This window comes from Hakea prostrata, chromosome 3, assembly GCF_041222555.1.
Source record: "Hakea prostrata isolate BN-2017 chromosome 3, UWA_Hpros_2, whole genome shotgun sequence".
NCBI classification, from domain to species: domain Eukaryota; kingdom Viridiplantae; phylum Streptophyta; class Magnoliopsida; order Proteales; family Proteaceae; genus Hakea; species Hakea prostrata.
The window spans coordinates 18,477,311-18,484,574 of record NC_142602.1 but is presented as its reverse complement, the minus strand read 5'-3'; positions in this window follow the sequence as shown (position 1 = coordinate 18,484,574).

Sequence of the window (7,264 nt, the reverse complement as noted above, 5' to 3'; positions counted from 1 at the left end):
AACCCTTGCTGCATTAATGATATATCAAATCTTTCTTCAGTAGTCATGAAGTGATTTAAGTACCTACTATGACCAATACTGCAGAATCCAGAAACTAGCAATGTTATTTTATACACAAGACGACCTGTTGAACCTGCTGCAGCCCTGCGTCAGCCTGAACAACATCTATTCTGCTATCGATCGACTCTACTTTGGTTCTTTGGAGTTTGAACTGCATCTATTGGCTAGGTGAATTTTTTTTTATGTGATTTCTTCAATTGCTAGTGCTCTTCAATTGGTAAACTCAATGCCATCCCCTAATTGGTGTTATTGCTGCCACTAGATTGCTTTTAAATAGTTTCCTACAAGGTGCTATTTTGCCCAATGTTTGGTACTAACCTATGTTTGCCCTATTGTGATACTACCGCTGCTTCCCTTAGTGCTACATGGTTTACTGCTGTAATGAATACTATTTTTGCTATTGCGCCTTTTGGGTAGATGCTGGTGATTCAGAATTTTCTATTGTAATAACTAGAAGTTCTTATACGTGGTTTCATCCCATAACACAGTTCCTCATATTTGTCCATGTGTAATGACACGTGAAGCGGAGATTGAAGACTTTCAATATCTATTCAGGATTTGTTGAAGAATATTATTGGTAAGATCTATATCCTCCTAAGATGGTATTCCATACCTTTTACCTAGCTGGTATGTAGTAACTCTACTATCTTTTATCTACCTACTTGATCTGCAGTAACCGATACTACCTTTTTACCTACCTACTTGGTCTATAGTAACCCATACTGGCTTTTGTCTACCTATGTGGTCCGTAGTAACCCATTCTGCCATTTACCTACCCAAATTTTTACCTACTACTTGCCTCATTGCAAAGAGCTTATATGTGACTTTGAGCTGCACATTTTATGTTCTTTTGTGGAGACTCCTCCCTACTACTTCGCATTATTTGGATGTGCCCCCTGGTATAATTGTTACTGTTATACTTATGGATATGGTTCATCTTCACCACTGTTTATTATTCTCGTTGTTGGATGGTTCGTTCGACATGAAAGATTGTCTACTTAAAATGCTATAGATTATCTCCTGGTGCAGTACTTCTGGTGTCTACTGGCGTCTGTTATTGTTACATATGCTCAAGTGTGTATTGAAGTTTCTTGATATGTTCTTGTTATTACAACCTGGAGCCGTTGATATGTATATTCCAGCTTAAGGGGGAGTGTTAAAATATCACTTTCTATTTTAGAATAGGTTTCTATTTTGGTTACTTCCTAATTTTCTTATTGATTGGTTGAAAAGTCCCAAGGATAGCTTCCTTTTTTGTAGATTTTGGGAGTTTCTATGAAATGTGTAATTTTCCTTTTTGCTGTAACTCAGTTTAGGAAAGTATTCCTGAGATTTGATCTCACATTATAAATAAAGTACAAAGGGAGTGCCAACACATACATGTAAGCTTTCTCCCTTTGTCTTTCCAAATTTCCTTTCAATCCCTAGACTGATTACAGGTGCTGAAAAACATTTCTCATATTAGCCATGGCTAGCATAACTAAAACACATTGCATTGAAATGCATTCTAAATAACACAAACAACATTGTATAAAATTATAATTGCTATATTACATATAGTCATTAATGTAGGTGATGTAAACCAGGATTTAGGGCTAAGGGTAATGCTGTAATTTCCCAAGATTTATGGTTGCCTGGGAAGTTCAAGCAAAGACTATTAAGAATTCTAGGGTTTCAGAGGGTATTTTCACACTCACAAACTTAGTCAGTGTGAATAGGGTTCTGGTTGTTATTAGAAATAAACAATTGGGGTTTTTAGCAGGTTCGGCTGGGGTAAATGGGGACGTATCTTTGCTGGTTCTACATTTTCAGAACTAGGGAGGGTTTAGGAGGTCTGGATGATCTAAACTTAGGGTTTTAGAAGCTTCTAATTTCTACAGAATTCTTCTAAGGAAGAAAAGGAAGTGCAGAATTTTCAGACTTCAGGGAATTTAGGGTTTAGATGGTCCAATCGGGCTGAAACTAGGAGGGAAGGTCACCAGGGTTAGGGGGATAATGCTCTTAAAGTTTGGAACAGATCTAACGGTTAGATTGCCATAGATCTGACCTTGAATTTTAGGTTTGGGAAGAGGTCCGAAAATTGCAGAAAAATTCCAGAAAATTAGAAAACGGGTGATAAGGGCATTGGGATCATGGCTATAGGGTTTGGAGGGTGGCCAAGGGTAGGGAAGGGATTGGGGTTGCACTTACTTGATGGGGGATGAAGGACACTTGAAGGCTGCTGAAATTTGGAAAGTTCTTTTTTTTTTTTTTTTTGGATGAATAAATAATATATTAACGAAAAAGGAACAACAAGAATGGTCTTTAGGAAGAAGACCGGAAAGAGAGGTTAAGACCTCTAGGAGACAACAATAAGCTTGTTCCTTGGGGTATCATTAATCAGGGGAAGGGGAGAAGCTACTAGTCTAGAAGAAACATCAAAATAGATGGCATTCCAAATCATATCTTCGACCATGATTTGAAAGTCCATCTCCGAAAATTGCATTCCCACCAAAGATGATGGACAACGGCACAGAACACGAGCTTACCAACCCGATCGCAAATAGAAGAACCTGGGAAGTTTCTCAAAATCCAAGACCACTAACTAACGAAGCTGAAAGATCGCCTCAAATGGGGCCAAATATAGGATAGGGCTTTTTCCCAGATAGATCTAGAAAAAGGGCAGGAGAATTCCACCCCATAGTAAAAAGCTACCTTTCCAAAAAAACCATGTTTGCCAATGATGGGTTAGTCAAGCGGTTAAAGACCCGCCCTCCCATGGGGAGGTCTCGGGTTCGCACCCACTCGGCGGTGTATATTAATAATTTAGTTCCCACCCTATAGTAACAAGCTACCTTTCCAAAAAAAAAAAGCGCAAGAGAAGAAAAGGTGATCAAGGTCCTCCGAACCATTCCAACAAAGGCTGCAACTTGGGTTACCAAGGATATGGCGGCCAATAAGGAAAGATTGGATAGGGAGGGCATGGTGAAGGGCCCTCCAAAGGGTAAGGGAGTGCCGGGGGATGTGACTTTTGAACCAAACCAGGGGAGGCCGGGGGGTTTAGGGTTAAAAGTTCCAGGCTGAGGAGGTGGAAAAGGTTTTGGTGGGGGATGGGAGCCAGATGGTAGTGTCCCTGGGGGAGCCAGAAATGGAGGGAAGGGAGTCCCAAACCTGAGTGAGAGAGGGGAGGGGAGGGGAGCAGCGGACCAGGAGCCATTGGAAATGAAAGTAGACAGGGGGTGGTTTTGGGGATGCGGGACGCATAGACAGCACGGGGACAAAAAAGGGAAAAGAGAATGCCCATCAGATGCCACGGGTCTAGCCAGAAGGAGGTGGAGGATCCAGTGGAGACGGAAGAAGAGATAATAGAGAGAGCACGGGGACGAAGCAAAAGAATTTTCCTCCAGATCCAAGAGGGGTTGGAGGGCACGTGGATCGTCCAGAGGGAATCTGAATGGAGAAGGAAGGAATAAACCCAATTAACCCAAATAGAGTCTTGCTTTGAGGCAACCTTCCATATAAGCTTAAGAAGGCAAGCCAAGTTAACATCAGAGATCCGACAAATACCGAGGCCACCTTCAGAGATTGGGCGGCAAATGGCCGACCAACAGACAGGGTGGATGAAGCGGGATGCTTCACGCCCTTTCTAGAGGAAGGCAGAGAACAGGGACTCCAGGGCATATACGGTGGATTTCGGGATGGAAAGATACCACACCAATAGAGATAGGAAGATTGAAGGATTGATCGAATAAGCACACCACTCTATCGGCAAAAGAGAGAAGCTTGCCTTTCCAAAGTCGAAGCTTCTTGCGAATGTGGTCAAGCATAGGGAGGCCATGGTGGCGTGTGAGCCTACCTGGAATGAGGGGGAGACCGAGGTAGGTAACAGGGAAAGAACCATGCTTGAAACCTGATAGTTGAAGGAGAGAGGCTCTTAATTGATCAGAGACACCCGAAAGGATGATGGTGGATTTATTAAGGTTAACTTGGAGCCCGAAGAGGGATTCAAAGGCCGAGAGGGTGGAAAAAATGGACCTATGATCAGCTTTGGAGAAAATCATAAGATAATCAGCGAAAGCGAGGTGAATGAGATTTAGAGATTTACATTTGGGGATGGGAGAAATGAGGAGCTGGTCCGTTTTGGATTGGAGGAGGCAGAAGAGGGCCTCCAAAGCCAAGGAGAATGGATAAGGGGATAGGGAGAAACCTTGGCGAATACCAACACGAGAAGAGAAGAAACCAACTAGGGACCCATTAGTGATGATGGAGAACGGGGGGGGGGGTGGAGATACAGGTCTCAATCCAGTAGATGAAGGGAGGAGGGAAACCCATAGAGAGGAGGCCATTGTTGATAAAGTCCCAGCGAATGGAATCAAATGCTTTATGGAGGTCTACCTTGAGAAGAGTGGCCAAAGAATGAGAGGATCTATCAAAATCACGAACAATTTCCGTACAAAGAAGGATATTGTCCACAATACTACGGCCATAGATGAAAGCAGACTAATTCTGGTTCAAAAGGGAAGGCATGACCTTCTTGAGCCTATTCGCTAGGACTTTGGAGATGAACTTGTAGAGGAGATGACAAAGGGAGATAGGGCAAAAATTAGAGAGAGGAAGCTCCTAGCTTTTTAGAAATGAGATAGATGAAAGTTTGGCTGATGGAGGAAAGCTGGGAAGGATTAAAAAAGAAACTGCGGATAGCATGAACAAGATCATGCTCAAGAAAATCCCAGGAGGCAAGGAAGAAACCCATACTAAAGCCGTCCGGGCTAGGGGCACGATTGGGCTTATAGGAACGAATGGCTAAGAGGATCTCATTATGGGAAGGATGGCACAAAGAGAGGGGAGAGAAGAAGGATCAATGAATTTGTTGAATAGGTTGGGGGGGGGGGGGGAGGAGAACAGGATGGGAGGGTAGGAGGGGAGAGAAGGTTGGTGAAGAAGAAGGTGACCTCGGCCTTAATGCTAGGGGGGTTCAAAGATCCAGGAACCATTACTAGTAAGAAGGGTAGGGATGGAATTGAAGTTGTTGTGAGCTCTGAGGGATCTGTGGAAGTAGGCAGTGTTAGAGTCTCCAAGATCAAGCCACTTGATTCTAGCTTTTTGGCCGAGAAAGCTTTCTTCAAGGGAAAGAAGAGAGGAGAGATCAGAGGAGATGGATTTTTCCTGGTCAGCAAGAGAGGGATTGGAAGGGTCATTTTGGAGGAGAGATTGGGCTCGCTGAAGATCCCAGCGAACAGGAGAAGACCCTAGAGGATATGTTGCCAAAGGAGGAGGAATTCCAAGATCGGAGAGCTTCCTTAGTATTACGGAGCTTACGAGCAAAAGCAATGAGATGAAGGGAGTGATAGTGGACAGGGTTAGACCAAACTTCTTTAACAGTGGGGATGAAAGAGGGGTTCGAAGACCACATGTCAAAGAATTTGAATGGCTTAGAGCCATAGGAGATGGGGGGGGGGAGAGATGGATGAGACAGGGAGAGTGATTAGAGAGACCCGAGTTTTTTTTTTGGATGAATAAATAATTAAATAAAGACGAAGAAGCAAACAACAAAGGATCCAAAAGCAGGATCAAACAGGAGTATGGATTTGGGAGTTGAGACCCCAGGAAACAACAATGAGCCTGTTCCTTGGGGAATCAACAACCGGGGGATGGGGGAGTAAATGAGATCCTAGAAGAAACCTCAAAATAAATAGCATTCCAAATAGAGTCTATAGAACGAGATTTGGAGGTCCAACGCCTGAGATTTCGCTCCCACCACAAATGGTGGACTATTGCACCAAAGACAAGCTTACCAATCCGATCACAAATAGAGGTACCAGAAAATTTACTCAAAATCCAAGACCAGTCACGGACAAACCCAAATGAGCGGTGGGACCGGGGCCAAATATAGCTAAGGGCTTTTCTCCAAAGAGCGCTAGATAAAGGGTAAGAAAAGAACAAATGCTCAATGTCCTTAGTACCATTCCAACACAAGATACAATTTTGGCTCACAGGAATATGGCGGGAAAGGAGGAAAGTCTGGGTAGGAAGGGCTAGGTTTAGGGGTCTCCAGAGGGTTAGGGAGTGACGGGGAATGTGATCTTTAAACCAGACCAATGTGGGACAAGGAGGGGGAGGGGAGGGGAGTCGGAAAAGGTTCCAAGCAGAGGAGGGAGTGAATGATTTGGTAGAGGAGGGGGTCCAAATAACAATATCATGCAGGTGGGGGAAAATGGGGGGGGGGGGGGGGGAGTTCCAAACATGCGAGAGACTATGGTGAGGAGATGGAACCCAGGAACCTCTAGAGATAAACTCCGAGAGAAGGGTAGATTTAGGTATGCGGGTTTCATAGACTGTGCGGGGAGGTAAAAGCGAGAGGAGGATTCCCATCGGATGCCATGGATCTAGCCAAAAAGAAGTAGTGGAACCAGTAGAGATATGGGTGGTAATGGCAAGGAGAGCTCTGGGACGGAGAAGCAGAAGTTTCCTCCAGGTCCATAAAGGATTAGAGGGGATAAAGACAGTGCAGAACGAGTTAGATTTGAGAAGATAGGAGTGCACCCAATTAACCCAGATAGAGTCATGTTTGGTGACAATTTTCCAGATGAGCTTGAGTAGGGCAGCGGAATTAACTTCTTGGATCCGGCGAATTCCTAAGCCCCCTTCAGATTTATGCCGGCAGACATTGGACCAACTGATGGGGCAGAGGAAATGTTTGGATTCCTAGCCCTTCCAAAGAAAGGCACAGAAGAGGGATTCCATAGCAAACGAGATGGCCTTGGGGATCGGGAAAATGCCACTCCAATAAAGGTAGGAGGATTGGAGTACATATCGGATGAGTTCAACCCTACCAACGAAGGAAAGGAGACGACTTTTCCAGAGTTGGAGACTCTTACGGATGTGATCCAACATAGGGGAACAATGATGGCGAGAGAGTCTACCTGGGATAAGAGGAAGACCGAGATAGATAACAAGGAAAGAGCTAGACTTGAACCCCAAAAGATTTAGGAGATTGGATCGAAGAGGCTCGGACACTCCAGAAAGGAAAATGGAGGATTTGTCGAGGTTGACCTTGAGGCCAGAGATGGACCTAAAGAAGGAGAGGCCAGAGAGGTAGAGGAGATGGAGGAATGGTCCGCTTTGGAGAAGATCATAAGATCATCAACAAAGGCGAGATGGGTGAGATTGATGGATTTACATTTGGGGATGGGAGAAATCAAGAGTTGATCCGTCTTGGCTTGGA